Source organism: Lissotriton vulgaris, chromosome 5 (assembly GCF_964263255.1).
Source record: "Lissotriton vulgaris chromosome 5, aLisVul1.2, whole genome shotgun sequence".
In the NCBI taxonomy this organism is placed as follows: domain Eukaryota; kingdom Metazoa; phylum Chordata; class Amphibia; order Caudata; family Salamandridae; genus Lissotriton; species Lissotriton vulgaris.
Window position 1 is genome coordinate 705,942,190 of NC_141693.1, and position 22,971 is coordinate 705,965,160.

At 37.9% G+C, this 22,971-nt stretch overlaps 1 protein-coding gene across 1 annotated transcript in view; it reads right to left on the reverse strand.

The window, feature by feature from the left end:
* The window catches only part of LOC147711417 (polycystin-2-like protein 1), a 3,079,390-nt gene that overhangs the window by 1,252,630 nt on the left and 1,803,789 nt on the right, over positions 1–22,971 (reverse strand).

Here is a 22,971-nt window from a genome sequence, read left to right on the forward strand (position 1 = left end):
TTCTTCTTGAACCTTTTCCCTTCTTTTTTCTAATTTTTAAATACATGTTTTAATATTTTTGGAAATGTTTGTTCTCTCTTTTACAGATTGAATGTATGAAAAATTTTCGTTAAAAATTAACAAGAATTATAAGGTAAATGTTTTCTACTTTTTTAACCTGCATTCCACTGCTGATGATGTCACTGACTATGTTATGAATGATGTAATAATTGGGCATATCTGTTATCTCGTTAAAAAAACGAACAGTAAGTTTAAGGATAGGAAACAGACAGTTATGTTACAAAAAAGACAGCTATAGGACGTAAACAAAAAAAACTGTTACTCGCAATCCACTGCTGATGATGTCACTGACTATGTGAAAAATAGTGTGATATATGACATGATCAGAAGTGAATTGCGGGTCACAGTATCTTTTCTTTACTCCCTATAGCTATCTTTATAGTAACATAGCTGTCTGTTTTCTTTCCTTATACTTACTGTTCCTTTTTTAAAAAAAAAATTTTTTGGTGCTCTCAAAGTTCGCGTACCGGATAGCGAACTGGGAGCGAACTAATAGAAATAGAGCTTGGCAGAGTTCAAAGAATTCTACCAATTTTTTTTAATAATGGGGAGGTAGTTCTGAAAAGAACTTTTTTTTTGTTTTTGTTGTTTTAAATTTTTGTTATTAGTTTTCTGAACATTTTTTATATTTTTTTGTTTTTTTCTGAACATTTTGTATTTTTTTTTATTTTTTGGGGGGAGGGGGGGAAACAAAAATGATTCATCGAAGAGGGCTCAACAGGAGCAACAAAAAAAAGAAGAATTTATTTTTGGGGGCGTTTTGGACATACATGATTTTTGATGGCTCTAATGATAAGAGTTATACTACTTTCGCGGTAGCATAATGTTTGATTGCACCTCATACAAACTTGTTTGACTTCCCCCATGTCCATTTGAATATTTGGGATCAGCTCCCTTGCTTCAGGTCCCGTAACTTCTGGCACAACCGATCTTCTGGCTATTGCTGGTGAATTCTGTTGTTCGTCTCGAAGCTGAGCTGCACTGTAGTTATTTGGGTGCCACCTGCTCATGTGTCTGTGCATAGTGAAATTCCCTTAACTATATTTTTTATCCGTGCCTCTAGAAAGACGTTCGTCACAGATTCGGCAAAAGACATACCTGGCGTTCACTTTCTTTTGCCCTGGTGGAAATTTGAAAAATTGCCAAATGAAATTTTCCTTCCTGTTGTATCTCCTGGGCTCCTCAGGCAAATATTCAGACTCTTCCTCCTCTTCCCGCTCTTCCTCTTCTTGAAAGATTGGTTGAGTTGGTGGTCCTTTCTTTCCATGAGGAGGTGGAGGTGGTGGTGGGGGAACACTACCAGAAGCTACAACAGAATCCATTTCCCTGGATTGTACAAAGGTCTTTCTCTCATCAAGATGAAAGTCAGAGTGAGGAAAGAAGGAGGGGTTTTCATCATTTGGGAAAAGCCAAAGTTCTAAACCAATGAAAAGTGTTAATTTTAGATCACATGACCTAGTATTACATCATTAGGAAACCAAAAGTGAAATGAACTAATGAAAAGTGTTATTATCGAGTCACATGACCTGCTGTCTTTACGTTTCGCGCTTTGCGCCGCTATCCAATCCGCTTTCGAGTCCGCTAACTTGGCGCGTCGGATAACGTATTACGCGACAACGCAAAACGTCATGATAACGTAACAGTCACGCTTAAGGAGCGATTACCGGCTCGCGCACCAAGTCGCGGCTTTGAATTCAGCTAATGGGAAGCTGACCAGTTCGCGGACTAGGAGCGGAACAATTTTTTTTTAAAAAAAATTGTATAAAAAAAATGTACAATATATTTTATGATTTAAAGAAAAATACATTTTACAGATAGAAATATTAGCTTTCAAAAAACCATTGAAATTCAATGAAAAAACCATAGGTTATACTCCATATATAGTTAGGAATTAGCATTTACAAAACCTTATTTTACTCGCATAAAACCATTGAAATTCCATATATAGTTAGATGCGCTAACTATATATCGCGCACCCGCAATCCACTGCTGATGATGTCACATATTACATCATTCATGACATGGTCAGTGACATCACTGATGACATCACTGATGACAACATCCAGTGACTGTATGTTTCTGTAAAGTTAAAATATGTCTTACATATTGAAGAATGAGTGGTTGTATAAGTGTCTGGATGAAGGATTTAGTAGGTGCATGACTGACTGTATGATTGAGTGATTAAATGTGTCTCACTGAGTGCATGGGTTAGTGACTAAACTGTCTTAATTTGTGCATCATTATGTCTGTTGTTCTGTAAACTGTTGCATGTGTTGATAAGTAGCTATATGAGTAACTATATGGGTTATTGATTGGTTGCCCAAGTATTTGTATGGGAGACTGAGTGTGTGTGTGGGTGGCTGGGAGGTGTATGACTCTGTGCATAGATGTGTGAGCAGTTGATTCACTAGATGTATGGCTTCAAAAGTGCATGTGGAAACAGCTGTATGGGCGGTTGACTGTGTGCATGAGTGTATTGGTGAGTGAATGGATATCTCAGTGCTACATGTCAAAGTAAGTACATATGTAAAACACAGTACATGTGAGAGTTGACATATATAAATAACTGTGCATAAGAGCCAGTGAATGTGTGAGTGGCTGTATGGATCATTGTGAACTTGTATCAGGGATTATATAAGAGAGTAAATATGTGTTAGTATATGTTTGAATAAGTAAAGTTTGTATAACTGTATAGTTGAGGAAATGGAGGTGTGATTGATTCTTTGCATGACTGACTAGGTGTTTGAGTAACTCCATGGATGAGTGGCAGTCTCTGAGTGTCTGTTTACACTGATTGTATCTAAGGTTATATCAGAGTCTGAAGAGGTTCATCGTATTATCACATGAATGATATCATCAGTGATGTGATCAGTCATGTCAAATGAGATGTCATCAGTGATGTCATCAGTGATGTCATTTGAGATGTCATCAGTGATGTCATTTGAGATGTCATTTGAGATGTCATCAGTGATGTCATCAGTGATGTCACTGACCATGTCATGAATGATGTAATATGTGACATCATCAGCAGTGGATTGCGGGTGCGCGATATATAGTTAGCGCATCTAACTATATATGGAATTTCAATGGTTTTATGCGAGTAAAATAAGGTTTTGTAAATGCTAATTCCTAACTATATATGGAGTATAACCTATGGTTTTTTCATTGAATATATATATATATATATATATATATATATATATATATATATATATATATATATATATATATATATATATATATATATATATATTTTTATTTATTCACAGCGTTGTGTTCGATCCAAACTCCTTGGAAACAACCACCACGGACATCCAAATGCATTAGCAGTGATTTTATTTTTTCAAAAAAGCAAAGCTCACTCGACGCGTTTCTAGACCCTGTCCCTTGGTCACGAGTACCGTCAGTGAAGTGAAAGCAGTTTTTAAATAAACATGTGATTCGTTTTCAGGTGCCATAGAAGACAGACTACATTGTATCATTCGTGGAAAACATATTCAACATAATGACCTTTGAGCATTGTTTGTTAATTTCACATAACATTCTCAAACATTGGTATTATATTTTATAATTTACATGTACCCTTCATTTAGAAATAAATTGTCAATATGGCATGATTTTTAGGGATCTTCCCAAATGTCATTATCTATCACGGTGTTATATATAGGGGTATGTGGTTTATAGCAGTGCTGCCCATGTGGGCTTAATTTCATCATTCCACAGTTCATCTAACAAATGTAAATATCACAAAATAGACCCCACTAGTAACGCCCAAGTGGGCATTCAAATGTCAAAAATAGATCCCAACTGTAAGGTACATCGTTTTATTTTAGTTCTAATGTAGATTCTCATCCTCCTCATTTTATCTTCCAATCCCATGAATAGTGAAGTTTGTCAAAAAAAGAAAAAAATAATAAAACTTATTAATTCCTATCCTAAAACATAAATAATTTAAATTAAATCAACTTTTCCCCTGACAGTGAACAGATTAAAAACGAGCTACTTCTGCGAGCTGGTAAACTTACATTCTTACACTGGTTCATTTTGTTCATTTTCCTTATTTTACCCTTTTATCTCAGAAAAGCATATAAAAGCATATGGATTTCACAATAAGTTTGCATCTATGTTTCTGTAATCCCTGACTTCTCCTACCCCAGATGTACTTCTAATTCCTCGTCACAGTTGTGCCCTCTTGGTGTCATGGCTCTGTACTGTATGATAAGCCTTGACTCAAGGCGCCGTAGGCTCTGGATTCTGTTTCCTCCTCTCTCATTTTGCTTTATCATGTCAAGAACACAGAAACTTAACAAGTCTGTGTTTTGTTTGTAATGGCTTTCAAAATGGCGAGCGATTGGGTATTGCTTGTCCCCATGTTTTATCGTTCTCAAATGTTCGAGAATTCTGAGCTTTGCTTTTTTAACAGTACTCCCTATGTATGCTTTTTTACATGGGCAAAAAAGGGCATAGATTGCGAATTCCGTGTAGCATGAGGTATGTTCTATTTATTTATTTTTTTTTTTTTTTTTTTTTAGGTTCTTATAGAGCGCGTAGTCACCCTCGAGTATCCCAGCGCTGAAACCTCGGACTCCTAAAGGAAGGGGCAGGGAGAAGCTACAGAAGTATCAGGGGAAAAGGAGGGTTTTGAGGGATTTCCTGAATCGTAGGAGGTTTGGTTCAGCTCTGAGACTCGGGGGGAGCGCATTCCATTTTTTGGCTGTGTTGACTGAGAAGCGGCGGCCACCTATGCGGGCCTTCTTTACCCTAGGGACAATGATAAGGTTTCCCAGTTCTGATCGGAGCGCTCTCGTCGGTTTGTATGGAGTGATCCAATTTTTCAGAATAGGGGGGCCGGCGTTGTGCAGAACCTTGTGGGCTAGGCACAGGGCCTTGAAAGCGACTCTTTCCCTCACGGGGAGCCAATGAAGTTTCTTCAGAGCTGGTTTGGCTGAAGTTCTTGCTGGGGTGTTCGTGAGTAGGCGAGCTGCGGCGTTCTGGGTGTTTTGCAATATTTGGAAAGTGGCTTCCGGTGCTCCAAGGTATATGGCGTTGCTATAGTCTAGCCTGGATAGGACTAAGCCTTGGATCAGCAGCAGACGGGACTGGGGTGGTAGTAAAGGGAGCACCTTTCTGCATGATCTAAGTAGGCCATAGCAGATGCCGGCTGTTTTCCTAGCCTGTGTCCTGAAGGAGAGACCTGTCTCCAGCCATACTCCCAGACTCTTAACCTCTGTCTTGGGAGTAAGTGGTTCACCCATACAGGCGGGCCAGAGGTTGGAGGGGAGGCTCCTAGTTTTGTGGCCTAGGAGCAGGATCTCTGTCTTTGACCCATTTAGTTTGAGGTCAGAGTCACTCATCCATTGATGGACGTTGGAGAGGCAGTCTCGTAAATTGGAGGGCTCTAGCTTGGGGTGGGAGAGTGTCACCACCAACTGGGTGTCGTCAGCATAGCTGACGATGGTGACTCCGAATGGTGAAACCAGCTCCTCCAGTGGGGCCATGTACACGTTAAAAAGTGTGGGGCTCAGTGAAGAGCCCTGAGGTACTCCACTACAATTTTAAAAGGGGCACTACCTTCAGATAAAATAACTTCCTTCCTGTTCCTGCTGTTTTTACATGCCTTGCAACTCCTGCAAGTATAAAATCCCTGTACTCCCAATATTTTGGTTTTTGGGGGTTCTACAGTTCTGCATAGGAAGTCTTTCAGTGATCTAGCTCTTCTCAAAGTCACTTGTGGTGAAGGTGCCAAACATTTGGTCAAGTCAGGATTTGTATGTAGTGTGGGCCAAAACTTCTCTAAGCATTTTCGTATGGTATAGGCTTTATTGCTGTAGGTAGTGATAAACCTAGTTGTTCCTGAATCTGCCTGATCTTTTACTGTATCTTTCTCCAATAGTGAATCTCTTGTCCTTTCTGCTGCTGTTGATTTTGCTTTGTTTATCACCTTCATTGAATACCCTCTTGTTAGAAATCGTGTTGTCATTGTCTCTTCCTCAGCTTTAAAGCTACTCTCTGTGCTACAGTTTTGTTTTGTCTGTAAAAAGTCTCCTAATGGAATGCTATTGATGAGAGAATGTTGGTGACAGCTTCTAGCATGTAAAATGCTATTCCCTGCAGTCGTTTTTCTGAATAGTGAACTTTCCAATTTGTTGTTCTCTATTCTTAGTCTAAGATCCAGGAATTCCAGTGTGTCTTTTGACCACTGGCTTGTAAGTTTAAGGTTGTAGTCATTGGTGTTCAACATTGTAACAAAATCAGTGGCTTCTTGCTCCGTCCCTTTCCACACTACAAAAATGTCATCTATGTACCTGACCCACTTCGCCACTTTCTCAGCAAATATGGGTAACTGGTACACAACCTTTTATTCCCAATACCCCACGAAGAGGCCTGCAAATGATGGGGCAAAACATGTCCCCATCGATGTACCAAGGATTTGCCTGTATATTTTGTTGTCAAAAAGGAAGAAATTTTCAGTCAAACAGATATACATCCTTTCACTCAACATTTCAGTGTGGTATAAATGTGAAATGGATCTCTGTGCTAAAAAATGTTTGCATGCGTCAAGTCCGAGATTGTGTGGGATGCATGTGTAGAGATTAGCAACGTCCAGTGACAATAATGAGAGGTCAGCCTCCCATTCGATATTTGCTACACACCTCAAAAAATCTTTTATGTACGATGGTAATTTTTGTACTGGTGCCTGCAGAAAGTGGTCAACGTATCATGATGTATTCCCAAGGCAACTGCCTATTGCTGAGACTATAGGTCTCCCAGGCGGGTTGTCCTTACACTTTTGAATTTTTGGCAATAGGTATAGGGCAGGTAATTTTGGGAATTTACAGTCTAGAAATTTAAACTCTTCATCTTCGAGCAATCCTTTGTCCTTCCAACTCGCTAGTTGTATTCCAAAGTTTCTCACTGCCCCCTCATATTCCATCCTATTGCTCCTGCAATATTTGGTTGTGTCTGATACTTGCCTGAGACCTTCCTCAACATATTTTGTTCTAGATTGCACGACCACATTGCCAACTTTGTCCGATTTTTTTATGACTATTGTCCTGTCATTTTTCAAATTCTCAATGGCTTTTCTCTGTGCTGGGGTAACATTGCTCCAGCCACTATAATTTCTCTCCTGGCTAAGTTTATGAAATTCTTTACAGACACCCCTTTCGAAAACATCTATCACATCATTCTTAATCTGAGGCATAAATCTAGATTTCGGTTTAAAATTGCTTTTCGCACTCAGATCAAGTGGAATGTTCTCTTGCCGTAAATTGTCAAAGGGGTCACTGTTTTCATCAACACTTTCGTTCAATACATTTAAAGTGTGTAACAGATTAACATCAGCAATTGTAATACTGCTAGGTTTTCCCCCCATTGTCTCTTTTCTCTCCTTAACTTTGGTGGCATACCACTTGTTTATTTTTAATTTCCTTGTGAAGAGAAATAAATCCACCCGACTTTGTGTATAATTAAACATGCTTGACTGGCAAAATGTTAAACCCAAAGATAAAAGTTCTACCTCAGACGCTGTCAGGGTCCTCTCGGATAAGTTGATGACCGTGTTCCGTTCCATCATTTCCCCTTTAGTTGGCCCCTTGTCCGTTTTCCCACGGGGCTTCCAACATTTCCTGAGGTTGTTGTGCTGTTGTTTCCTCCGCCTCTGTTTCCTTTTCTTTGATGTTGATTTTGGGATCCTCCACATTTGTTGTTCATTTTTTTCCCTCTCATTATGAGATCGAACTCTGTTAAAACACTGGTTTTTACCACTCCAGAGTCTCCTAAGCTTGAAAAGTCACTTCCGCTTGTCATACTCCCATCCGTTTGATTTTCACTTGTCGACTGCCTAGATGTCATCGCAGTGTCCGTGCCAGGGTTAATTGTAGTTGCCGTTGCAAATGCGTTTGTGGTAGAGCCTCTCAATTTGTCTTATTTTTCTCAAAGGTTATGATTTCACCTTTTTGATAATCCACAAGGTCCCTCTGGAACTTTCGTTGTTTCTTTACTTTTATGTCATCCTCAATTTTGTTTAAATTTGTTTCCATTTTGTCCATATCTTTACGAAATTCTTCCTCGCTGCACATGCCTTTCAGCTCCTCAGTGTATTGTTCAATTTCTTTGGCCAGCCTTTCAACGTCTATCGTTGCATATTTCACTAACATGCGTAGCATATTCATAGAGCACGCATGGTTGTTCTGAGCCCAATCTTCGACCAAAGCGGGATCTGGATTGTTGAAGGTTGGAGTAATAAAGACGCGGAGACCTCTCGGGATTCTCCCTACCTCTATATACTTCTGCAGCGTGGTGGCTTCCCACGATTTATTTTGTTCCAATTTGAGGGCTTTTCACAGATTGTCCCACGCAGTTTTCTTAGTTGGTGTAAAGGGGTTCGTTTTCACAGCCCCGCTCGTACCGTCATCTTCTTTCTGGCTGCAGTTGTCAAACATTTTGTCTGCAGCCTCAGCTCGTTTGTTGTTCCTTGAGCTTGCCATTTTTGAAAGATGTTGCACACTTGTTAGGTGTCACTGTTTAATGCCGCTGCCCAGCTCACCACGTCATGAGCCGAGCCGCTCCGTTAGCGAAAGTTCGTTCCGGGTTTTTATTTTCATCAGCGTGCTTCAGCAGGTTCCACAGGATCCGCTTGCGTGTCAGCAGATCCAAATCCCCACTTTTAACCGGTTTCACCCGTGTTACCTCCACGGGCAGGGTCAATCAGTTTCAGCAACTTTCAATCCCCGGCTCTCACCGAGAACGCCATAACCCCGGATTTGTCCTGGTGAACAACCTTATCTTCAGAATTCAACATTTTTTTCAGCTATGCCAGACCTCAGTGTGCAAAGGATTTGCAAAAGCACTCTTGAAGGCTAATGAAATCACTTCTTTTATAGAGGTCTGCTGGCCTCCACTAATGAAAAAATGAAGGGCGGTGTCTGGTGCGGGTTCTATCATCAGAATATATATATATATATATATATATATATATTCAATGAAAAAACCATAGGTTATAGACCATATATAGTTAGGAATTCGCATTTACAAAACCTTATTTTACTCGCACAAAACCATTGAAATTCCATATATAGTTAGTTGCACTAACTATATATCGCGCACCCGCAATCCACTGCTGATGATGTCACATATTACATCATTCATGACATGGTCAGTGACATCACTGATGACATCACTGATGACATCTCAAATGACATCACTGATGACATCACTGATGACAACATCCAGTGACTGTATGTTTCTGTAAAGTTAAAATATGTCTTACATATTGAAGAATGAGTGGATGTATAAGTGTCTGGATGAAGGATTTAGTAGGTGCATGACAGACTGTATGAGTGAGTGATTAAATGTGTCTCACTGAGTGCATGGGTTAGTGACTAAACTGTCTTAATTTGTGCATCATTATGTCTGTTGTTCTGTAAACTGTTGCATGTGTTGATCAGTAGCTATATGAGTAACTATATGGGTTATTGATTGGTTGCCCAAGTATTTGTATGGGAGACTGAGTGTGTGTGTGGGTGGCTGGGAGGTGTATGACTCTGTGCATAGATGTGTGAGCAGTTGATTCACTAGATGTATGGGCTCAAGAGTGCATGTGGAAACAGCTGTATGGGTGGTTGACTGTGTGCATGAGTATATTGGTGAGTGAATGGATATCTCAGTGGTACATGTCAAAGTAAGTACATATGTAAAACACAATACATGTGAGAGTTGAGATATATAAATAACTGAACATAAGAGCCAGTGAATGTGTGAGTGGCTGTATCGATCACTGTGAGCTTGTATCAGGGATTATATAAGAGAGTAAATATGTGTTATTATATGTTTCAATAAGTAAGATGTGTATAACTGTATAGTTGAGGAAATGGAGGTGTGATTGATTCTTTGCATGACTGACTAGGTGTGTGAGTAACTCCATGGATGATTGACAGTCTGTGAGTGTCTGTTTACACTGATTGTATCTAAGGTTATATTAGAGTCTGAAGAGGTTCATCGTATTATCACATGAATGATATCATCAGTGATGTGATCAGTAATGTCAAATGAGATGTCATCAGTGATGTCATCAGTGATGTCATCAGTGATGTCATTTGAGATGTCATCAGTGATGTCATCAGTGATGTCACTGACCATGTCATGAATGATGTAATATGTGACATCATCAGCAGTGGATTGCGGGTGCGCGATATATAGTTAGTGCAACTAACTATATATGGAATTTCAATGGTTTTGTGCGAGTAAAATAAGGTTTTGTAAATGCGAATTCCTAACTATATATGGTCTATAACCTATGGTTTTTTCATTGAATTTCAATGGTTTTTTAAAAGCAAATTCCTAACTATATATGGTCTATAACCTATGGTTTTTTCAGTGAATTTCATAGGTTTTTTAAAAGCTAACATCTGTAGCTGTAAAATGTATTATTCTTTAAATCCCAAAATATATATAGATATTTATTGATAATTTTTTTTAAATATTTTTTTCTTCGCTTCTAGTTCGCGAACCGGGAAGCTTTCCGTTAGCTCATCTTGATGCCGCGATCTAGTCCGCGAACCGGTCAACGTTACGTTAGCGGAACAGTGACGCGTCGCGGAAGCGCGACATATCACGTTATCGCGTAATGCGTCTAATGACGCGTCGCGTTAGCGCTCCCGGAAGTGCTCCGGACCGCGAACCGGAAGCGATCTGGGACGCGGCGCGCGCCGCGTAACGTAAGCGGAACAGGTCATGTGACTTGTTTATCAAACTTCTCATTGGTTCATTTCACTTTTGGTTTCCAAATGATGTATGACTAGGTCATGTGACCTAAAAATAACACTTTTCATTGGCTCAGAACTTTTGTTTTCCCCAAATCATGTAATCCCCTCCTTATTTCCTCACTCTGACTTTCATCTTGGTGAGAGAAAGACCATTTATCTGAAGATCCACAATGGCTTCCATTCTTGCTGCAGCTGGTGCACCCCCACCACCACCTCCACCTCCTCATAAGAAGAGAGGACCACCTAGTCAAATTCTGACTAACAGAGAGGAGGAAGATGAGGAAGAAGAAGAAGAGGAGAGAGAGGAACAACAATTTGTTGATGAGTTGCCCCGGGTTTCTAAACGAAAATCCAGTTTTATCTGGCAGTTTTTCACCATCCCTCCTGGAACAAAGAAAGTGAATGCAAAATATGCCACCTGCCTCATCTGTGACTACAGATTGTCGAGAGGCACAGAAAAGAAGTACAGTATGGGGAACTATACAATGCATCGTCACATGAGCAGGTGGCATCCCAATAACTACAGCCGGGCTGAATTAAGGGATCTTGTAGACAATCCGACGGCAACTCCTGTGGCAAGATCTACATCCACATTGTCTTTGACGGGAAGAGAGGCACAAGAGACTGTGCCAAACATCCAACCTAACTTTCAGCACATAAAGTTAACTTGTGTTTACTGTGGTGAAATGCTGTCCTATGGCAACATGAGCATCAACCTCATGAACATTGCATATGAAAATCATAAATGCCCTAATGCACCCAAAAAGTAATTTTCGTTTTTTTGCTCCAGTTGAGCCGTTTTGAAAGCCTGTTTTTTGTTGTCTCCCCTCCATAAAAAAAACAAAAAAAACATAAAACAGTTCTAAAAATACAAAAAAATCAAAAAATGTTCAAAAAATAAAAAAAATATATAAAACAACAAAAACAAAAAAAAACAGTTCTTTTCAGAACTACCCCCCCTTTCAAACAAAATTGCTAGAATGTTTATCACTCTGGCAAGCTCTATTTCTTTTGGTTCGCTTCAAGTTCGCTGACCGGTTCGCGAACTTTAAGCGAACTAAAAAAATATTTTTTTAAAAAAAAGAAGAGAAGTAGTATAAGGGAAGTAAACAGAGAATAATGTAAAAAGAAAGACAGCTAGAGAGAGTAAATGAGAGATAGTGTCAATGACATCATCAGCAGTGCATTGCGGGTAAAAAGAGTGGAAAACATTTACCTTATAATTCTTGTTACCTTTTTAAAATATTTTTTCATACTTTCAATCTGTAAAACAAAGAACAAACATTTCAAAAAATATTAAAACATGTATTTAAAAATTAGAAAAGACAAGGGAAAAGGTTCAAAAACAAACAGTTTTTCAACAACTTTAACATTTACAGAAGTCTCTGCTTTTCTACGTCCCCTACACAATCCTAAAGATATATATTCGAAAGAAACTGTATCTTGATGTTGCTGAACTGAGGCCTATTTTGCAACATGATGTTTTTCTTGCACTGCTAATGTCTCACAATAGTGATCCAATAGCAGCGCAAAAAAGATGTAAAGCCATCATAAAATTGTGTCTAACATTGTAAATGATTGTTTTAGGATGCAAATAAGATGTGTGCTTTCAAGAGCTTTCTTTGTGGTGAGGCCTCTTTTTTTTTTTAAAAAAAAAACACTACCCAGAAGTACAGCACTCTAAGCATTAAAATTGATATTTACAGAACTCAGCTTACCCATATGTACCACACATTTCTAAATGTATATCATAAGGACAAAAAGCATAACATTAATTATACATGTTAAATGGTTTATTTTTGCTGTTCTCAGAATGTATCAAATTTCACTTAAATCAGTGACTTGAAGGTATTCATCATGTAACAGCGGGGAAAAAAAAACACAATCAAAATGACTGTGTTTAAAAAACCCATACAACCTAATAAATCTGATTTCAAAACTTCTTAAAATTAACTTACTTTCAATGACGTCAAACGATCTCCTATAAACAGCATCCACTCTGTTGTGCTTTAAATATTTTCAGCCAGCCACTTTCTGAAAGAAAACCTCCATCGATACGTGAAATATGTTACATAGAAAAAAAACTTCTCTCATTATATCACATGTTTCCACTAGGCCAAATCATGTTGCCGCGATTCGCAAATCTTGTAATTCTTCCAATCAAATCCCGACATTTTCTATTTTCGCAACTTTCAAAAATAAAATATTTGAGATTATTTTCACAATCCTGGACTACTAATATCTTACTCTTCTTTGTCACTCATGTTCATGCTCATGTAAATGTAATTGATTTCTGAAATCGTTTTTAAAAGCAACATATCTGTTTCAGCTTACATAACAGACCATGAAATGGCCTCCATGTATTACAATATCTTGTGTTACTGCATGCCAGAATGTTACACCAAATATGCCATTATAATTTCTCTATGAAACTAATTCTATTAGTATATAACTAGAGACAAAACCACATTTTAAAAACACAGCTTTCTTCATCATTTTCTCCTTAAATCATACTATTCTCTATCTAAATTAAATAAATCTTTTCTCACCTTAGCAAATATTTTTTGAGTTTTGAAAACAGTCTCAGAAATACACCAAATTGTCTTCAGCAGAAGAAAAAGGATGCACTCCAAAGGCTGCAGCTATTGAAAGCACAGAAATACAGATATTCTTTTCACATATCTATCATATTAGCCAATCATACCTCTTCCCTCACTTTTTTCAAATCAAAACCCTTCCCCCCTCTGCCCTGTCTGCCTTGTTTCCATAGCAACCACCTCCTGAAGACCTCTCATGTTTGCAAATTCACACAACAATGTTTCAATTGAACTCTGAACTCTCAGTGCACCTGCGTATCCAGTGCAATCTTTCATTAATTGTTTCTTCCTTGACCATTCAAATTACATCTTTCAAAGAACACATCCATGCACCCTAACTTTCTGTTTTCAGAAATGGAAATGCACCAATCACTGCTAATGAATCATTAGCATTGTAAATCCACAGTTTTTTTTCTTTAGAAACTCCTACTGTTTCAACTGCCCTTTCATTACCACACTTCATCTGACTGCAGAACAACCTTCTTCAACCATGTTTAACGTCTGGATTGTTGGACATAGTTACATCCACTGGGCTCAAAGGTATGCTGAGAGCAGAAATTTACACAACCTCAATTTACAAGATGTGGAAATTAAGTGGTTGGGCCAAAGAGGATTAAAATGTCACCAATTGATACCATTGGTGAAAACCTTTATGCATTTGCCAAAACCTGACCTGTTAATAGTGCACTGTGGAGGTAATGATTTGGGCACTTTGACAGGGGTAGGTCTGGAAATGCTTTTAAAGGACACCTTTGAGCAATTAATGGCACTTTTTCCTCAAACTGCCTTGGTATATTCCAATATATGCCAAAGACAGAAATGGAGGTGGTCCAACCAATTTTGTCCACAAATTGAGAAAGCGAGGAAGCATGTAAACAAATCTGTTTCAGCTTACATGAGAGACCATGGAATGGGCTCTCTTTACAACAATAACTTGCGTTACTACATGCAAGATATCTACAGAGGAGATGGAGTTCACTTCTCAGATGAGGGCAACAGAATTTTCATTCTGAATTTAAGACTGTGCATTGGTACCTACTTATAAGTACCTAAATGTACCATAAACCCAAAAGCTCTTCTCAGAGCTACCCTACATCTGATCACTCACAATTATTATTTTTCTCTAACTTTTTTCACTAATTTTCCACAAAATTCGCTCCCCGGAGCGCTACCCGGTTCGCTAACCGAAAGCTAACCTCGCGGAATTTTTTAAAAAAAAGTTTTTTTTTCCGCACATATAAGCCTCCTCAACCACGCTCAGAAAACCTAGGGGGTCAAGATAAGTCTAACATGACCCCTTCTACCCATTCTAAACATTATTTGCCCTCCATCTTGTATCTTAATGCGAACGAAACACAAAATGGTGGACTCCCGTAACGCTTAAGGTTCGCTAACCGGGCAGCTTCCCGGAAAGCGGTCCTAAAAAAAGGCGGGAAAGTAATTTACAGAAAAACGACTAGAGACACTCTCACCAAATATAGATTAGCTCATACTACATAACATTCCCTTCCATTCTCACAAATTTCATTGAAATTCCATTTAGCCATTTAGCCTGTAGACCTCTCCAAGTACCGTGAGGTAAATTACTTCACAAAACACATCTGAATTGTTGGAATTGACAACCAATGAAAATGTTACTTTCATTTTCTACTTTTATTACCTGACATTTAATTGGTTATATACCTGTATATATATAAAGGGAGAGAAGGAAACACAGCCATTTTGACTACTACTTCTTGTTGTACCTCCTATTTCAATAGCTTCAAAAAACTTCAACTTCTTTGTGAAGGTAAGTTATAATTTAATATATTGTGCACTATGACTTAATATAGTAGACTTTTTCTGCTAGATATACACTATCCCTCTGTAGTAGTAATGTATTTAGATAGACTTCTCTGTTATAGTTATCAATGGAGTAAGGCTTGTCTTGGTTAAATCACATACACTTTTTTATAGTCCTATTTCCACTCTCATACTATACACTGCCAAAAGATAAATTCACTGATAAAAACTGCCTATCTAAAATTAATCCCAACAGTACCCTATCTCTACTAATATATATTTTTTTAATCCAAATTTCAGGCAAAATGGAAGGCGAGCAGCAAGTTTCTTTTGAGATGGACCTGGAAGAGAGCAGCCAGGAATTAATAGAACCAATTGACATGGAATTTATGGATGAAAGCTTGGATAATGAACTGCTGCAATGTGTCCAAGCAGTAGATGCCCTCCTTGCAAATGAGGACATTTTACAACCTCACAGATTGCAAAGAATATTTCAAGAAAATAATGACATTTCAGACACTGAAATGTTAGAAAGTTTAATAAATTATGAAAAAGAATCAAAATAAAAAAAACACTATAAAAAAAAAACAAAAAAAAAAAAAACAAGAAAAACAACAAACAATTAACATACAGTACTAGAAAAGTCTTTCATTCTTTTATCCATAAAGTTCGCTGCCCAGAAAGCTATCCGGTTCGCGAACTTGGCGCTTACCACGCAAAAAAAAATTTTTTTTTTGGGACCCTCCTAGGCCCTTTTAAAACCTCCACATAAAACCTAGGGGGTCAACGAGGATCTACTATGCCCCCTTATGGTAATTTCCCCCTTTGTTTTGGCCTCCTCTTGTCTCTCGATCCTACCGAGAGACAAGATGGCGGCCGCTCCGGACTGTTTAGAATGTTGACAGACACCGGAGGGCCAATCAGCTTCTCATCGCAAAGTTCCGTTACGCGAAAGGTTCGCTAACCGGATAGCTGCCCGGAGCGCTGTTACAGATATATATCTTGATTTAAACGTTAATTTCTCAAAATCCACTGAAGCACATATATTGAGACCTAGCAAAGGCACATCGGGCTAACAGTCCCTACAATTTTGCCAAGTTTCGTGAAAATCCATTCAGCCGTTCGGGCTAAAAGTGAGTCCAACCGCCCTATGGAAATTAACATGGGAAAAAGGTGTTTTGGGACCCCCCTTTTTTCTCGGCCCCCCCTCCACAAAACCCCCCCAAATTTTCAAGGGCTGCTCAGAAACAAAATGTGCCATTTTCCTGAAAATTTCAGCCAATTCCGTCCACAAACGCCAAAGTTATTAGGCATAGAATTTTCAGAAATCCCATAGGGAAAAAATCCTAACTATATATACCTACTGGCGACCGCCAGTAGGTAATATATATATATATATATATATATATATATATATATATATATATATATATATATATATATTCAGTGAAAAAACCATAGGTTATAGACCATATATAGTTAGGGATTTGCATTTACAAAACCTTATTTTACTCGCATAAAACCATTGAAATTCCATATATAGTTAGATGCGCTAACTATATATCGCGCACCCGCAATCCACTGCTGATGATGTCACATATTACATCATTCATGACATGGTCAGTGACATCACTGATGACATCACTGATGACATCTCAAATGACATCACTGATGACATCTCAAATGACATCACTGATGACATCACTGATGACATCTCATTTGACATTACTGATCACATCACTGATGATATCATTCATGTGATAATACGATGAACCTCTTCAGACTCTAATATAACCTTAGATACAATCAGTGTAAACAGACACTCACAGACTGTCACTCATCCATGGAGTTACTCACACACCTAGTCAGTCATGCAAAGAATCAATCGCACCTCCATTTCCTCAACTATACAGTTATACAAACTTTACTTATTCATACATATACTAACACATATTTACTCTCTTATACAATCCCTGATACAAGTTCACAATGATCCATACAGCCACTCACACATTCACTGGCTCTTATGCACAGTTATTTATATATGTCAACTCTCACTTGTACTGTGTTTTACATATGTACTTACTTTGACATGTAGCACTGAGATATCCATTCACTCACCAATACACTCATGCACACAGTCAACCGCCCATACAGCTGTTTCCACATGCACTTTTGAAACCATACATCTAGTGAATCAACTGCTCACACATCTATGCACAGAGTCATACACCTCCCAGCCACCCACACACACACTCAGTCTCCCATACAAATACCTGGGCTACCAATCAATAACCCATATAGTTACTCATATAGCTACTTATCAACACATGCAGCAGTTTACAGAACAACAGACATAATAATGCACAAATTAAGACAGTTTAGTCACTAACCCATGCACTCAGTGAGACATATTTAATCACTCACTCATACAGTCAGTCATGCACCTACTAAATCCTTCATCCAGACACTTATACATCCACTCATTCTTCAATATGTAAGACATATTTACACTTTACAGAAACATACAGTCACTGGATGTTGTCATCAGTGATGTCATCAGTGATGTCACTGACCATGTCATGAATGATGTAATATGTGACATCATCAGCAGTGGATTGCGGGTGCGCGATATATAGTTAGCGCATCTAACTATATATGGAATTTCAATGGTTTTATGCGAGTAAAATAAGGTTTTGTAAATGCAAATCCCTAACTATATATGGTCTATAACCTATGGTTTTTTCACTGAATTTTCAAGGTTTTGTAAATGCAAATTCCTAACTATATATGGTCTATAACCTATGGTTTTTTCTGTGAATTTCATTGGTTTTTTAAAAGCTAACACCTGTAACTGTAAAATGTATTCTTCTTTAAATCTTAAAATATATTTTAGATGTTTATTAATAAATTTTTGTTTAATATTTTTTTTCCTACGCTTCTAGTTCGCGAACCGGGAAGCTTTCCGTTAGCTCATCTTGATGCCGCGACCTAGTCCGCGAACCGGTCAACGTTACGTTAGCGGAACTGTGACGCGTCGCGGAAGCGCGACGTATCACGTTGTCGCGTAATGCGTCTAATGACGCGCTGCGTTAGCGCTCCCGGAAGTGCTCCGGACCGCTAACCGGAAGCGATCCGAGACGCGGCGCGGACCGCGTAACGTAAGCGGAACAGGTCATGTGACTTGTTTATCAAACTTTTCATTGGTTCATTTCACTTTTGGTTTCCAAATGATGTATGACTAGGTCATGTGACCTAAAAATAACACTTTTCATTGGTTCAGAACTTTTGCTTTTCCCAAATCATGTAAACCCCTCCTTCTTTCCTCACTCTGACTTTCATCTTGGTGAGAGAAAGACCATTTACCTGAAGTTCAACAATGGCTTCCATTCTTGCTGCAGCTGGTGCACCCCCACCACCACCTCCACCTCCTCATAAGAAGAGAGGACCACCTAGTCAATTTACCTCCAACAGAGAGCAGGAAGAGGAGGAAGAAGAAGAAGAGGATCCAGATCAACAACAATTTATCCCAGAGTTGCCCCGTGTTTCAAAGAGAAAAACTAGTTTCATCTGGCAGTTTTTTTCCATCCCTCCAGGGGAGAAGAAGGTGAATGCGAAATATGCCACCTGCCTCATCTGTGATTACAGATTGTCAAGAGGCACAGAGAAGAAATATAGTATGGGCAACTATACTATGCATCGACATATGACCAGGTGGCATCCCTTGAACTACAGCCGGGCTGAGTTAAGGGACCTACAAGACAATCCCCCGACAACTCCTGTGGCCAGATCTACCTCATCAATGTCTTTGTCAGGAAGAGAGGCACAGGAAACTGTGCCAAATATTCAACCAAATTTCCAACATATGAGGTTTACTTGTATATATTGCGGTGCAATGTTGTCGTATGGGAACATGAGCATCAACTTGATTAATATGGTGTTTGAAAACCATAAGTGCCCTAATGCACCCAAGAAGTAATTTTTTTTTTGCTCCTGTTGAGCCGTTTTCAATGCCTGTTTTTTTGTTTGATTCCCCTCCATAAAAAACACAAAAAAAACATAAAACTGTTCTAAAAATACAAAAAAATCAAAAAATGTTCAGAAAAAAAAATATATATATATAAAACAACAAAAATAAAAAAAAAAGTTCTTTTCAGAACTACCTCCCCTTTCAAATAAAATTGCTAGAATGTTTATCACTCTGGCAAGCTCTATTTCTTTTGGTTCGCTTCAAGTTCGCTGACCGGTTCGCGAACTTTAAGCGAACTAAAAAAATATTTTTTTAAAAAAAAGAAGAGTTAGTATAAGGGAAGTAAACAGAGAATAATGTAAAAAGAAAGACAGCTATAGAGAGTAAATGAGAGATAGTGTCAGTGACATCATCAGCAGTGCATTGCGGGTAAAAAGAGTAGAAAACATTTACCTTATAATTCTTGTTACCTTTTTAAAATATTTTTTCATACTTTCAATCTGTAAAACAGAGAACAAACATTTCCAAAAATATTAAAACATGTACTTAAAAATTAGAAAAGACAAGGGAAAAGGTTCAAGAACAAACAGTTTTTCAACAACTTTGACATTTACAGAAGTCTCTGCTTCTCTACGTCCCCTACACAATCCTAAATATATATATTTTACAAAAAACTGTATCTTGATGTTGAAGAACTGAGGCCTATTTTGGAACATGGTGCTTTTTTTGCACTGCTAATGTCTCACAATAGTGATGCAAATGCAGCGCAAAAAAGATGTAAAGCCATCATAAAATTGTGTCTAACATTTTAAATGATTGTTTCAGGATGCAAATAAGATGTCTGCTTTCAACAGCTTTCTTTGAGGTGAGGCCTATTCATTTTTTTTTAAAAAAAAACAGTACCCAGAAGTACAGCACTGTAAGGATTAAAATTGACACTTACAGAAGACTCAGTTTCTCCATATCTACTTCACATTTCTAAATGTATATCATAAGTACAAAAAGCAAAACATTAATTATACATGTTAAATGGTTTATTTTTGCTGTTCTCAGAATGTATCAAATTTCACTTAAATCAGTGACTTGAAGGTATTCATCATGTAACAGCGGGGAAAAAAAAACACAATCAAAATGATTGTGTTTAAAAAACCCATTCAACATAAGAAATCTGAATTCAAAACTCCTTAAAATTAACTTACTTTCAATGACGTCGAAGGATGTCCTATGAACAGCGTCCACTGTGTTGTGCTATAAATATTGTCAGCCCGCCACTTTCTGAAAGAAAACCTCCATCGATACGAAAAATATGTTACATAGAAAAAAAGACTTCTCTCATTCTATCACATGTTTCCACTAGGCCAAATCATGTTGCCGCGATTCGCAAGTCTTGTAATTCTTCCAATCAAATCCCGACATTTTCTATTTTCGCAACTTGCAAAAAGAAAACATTTGAGATTATTTTCACAATCCTGGACTACTAATATCTTACTCTTCTTTGTCACTCATGTTCTCCTTTTCCTATGACACTGATACTGCTTACTATGAAGCAGACTTACTTGCATCAGGTTTATATAGTCGGATTTTACAAAATAACATTATAATTAAAAGTTTTGGACCAATAATCTAGACAGCATTGCAGACTTACATTCCCTCAACTTGATGAACCTTTTCCAATTCTTCACAGGAAATCTCGAGATTCTTTCTTTAAAATTTTGGTTTTAAAAACACCAGGTAAGAATTTTTAAGGTCAAACGGCAATTTTTTTTTGAAACTTACAACGGAATCATTGCAGAATGACCAGCCGTTTCGAGACTTTAAATAAGCTGTATAATGTCCTGAAGTTGTTGAAGGACCATCGTGATAGATAATTGCTACAGTTACAAAAGTCCTTCCTGATATTGAAAGCTGAGAAGCCACAAATTTTTTTATTAAAGTTGACAATTTTGATCCATCAGGCCTACATCGTTGCATCATTAAAATGACATACTGTCCATATCTACTTATAAGTAATGTTGACATCATTTCAGATTTACATTGGCTACACTCCATGTTGTGATCCGCTGCATTTACTAGCTTATTAAAGGAGACTGATTTACTGTCTGGCAAAGTTAAATATATAAATCTTTCTGAGTCTACACTAGTAGTACTTGATACCCTACAATTCTCGCAGTCATGCTGCCATTGATAAGAAAGCCCAAACAGGTGATCTACATCTACACCCTCAACTTGCAATATATCAAGCATATACATTAAAAACTCCTGACAATCTTGCTGATTATTTTCAGAGAAGTCTGTTTGACCTGAACATTCATCTAACAGATAACGAACTTCAGACACACTTTCTACTTTTGTTCGATCAGTGCTACATTTCTCGAAAACAGAATTCAACAAACAGCATAAAATTTGTTCAGAATTCAACAGAATCTGTTCTTTTAAACTCTCTAGTGAAAAGAGAACATTAACCACTACATTTGCATAGCAGTTGACACCAGAACTGTTTTCAAATTGAAAACCGACAACATCTTCAACAGAATCCACTTTCTTTCTGCTAACAATTTTCGGTTCATTGACTTTTAGTCTTTTTGCAACAACCTCCCTACTATTACTGCTATTTCTACGTTTGCGGCCTACCACACGTTTCTCAAACAAAGGATATTGAGGCAAATGTGGCGCATACTCTCTTCTTAACCTATTGTATTCCTTAACACAATCTAGATCCGCACAAATGTTTGTGACATCACAGTCAATCAAGTACAATCCCGATAAAGTTCTAACTCGTGACAATGCCACATATGCCATACCCTCCTTGAACACAGAACTGCCAATATTCACCAATGCACAGTCTACACTTAAACCTTGCGATTTATGGATTGTCACCGCATATGCCAAGCAAACAGGAAACTGTTTACGGCGAACATATAAATCTTTAACAAGCAAAAACCTAGCAGAACAACGACCAATTTGCTGTACTTCCTCAATGCCATCAAATTTAATTCTTAAAAATTCTATTCCATCTCTATTTCTGTATTTCTCAAAATCAACAACATTACCCATTGATCCATTTACCAGACCTCTTTCTACATGTAAATTCCTTCTCAAAATAATTCGGCAATTTAAACACACATTCAAAGTCTTTTCAAAACCCGCTGTTTTAGATATAGTCTTCTCTAATGAATCCAATTTTGATTTCAAATTGTCTGACAAAATAATTGTTGATCCCATATGCTCTAATTTGTCGATAGCTTCAAGTTTCACAATCTCTTGCTTTTCTAAATTCAACATTTTGTTGTTGAAGATGGCACATTCTGCAAGAGTTGGCATGAGACATATCCCGGATTTCTTCTCAGTAATTTTCTGAAAAATATTCTCAGGCACAATCTCTTGTTTGGGATATAAATTTGACAGTAATCGTGCATTTAAAGCTTCTTTCCCATGCTCAGTCACTTTTCCAATTCTAATATCTTGTAGAATATTCTTGTAATCTTCATCCTTTGCCTGACGCATATTTTGATGCAGTTCTGCATAATTGAAGTTTAACCATATATTGACGTTGCCAATGCTCCCTAGGCACTTCCTGGTATCTTCATGCGTGAGTATTTTGAACACAGGTTGACCTTTTACTGGTGTCAGCTGCAGAAGATCTCCGAAAACAATGATGTGTTTCCCACCAAATAACACATCATATTCAGTTTTAAGTACTTCTTGCATTCTCAAATGCACAAAGGCAAGCATGACATTGGAAACCATGCTTACTTCGTCAATGATAAGTAGTTTCATTTTCCTCAAGACTCTTGAA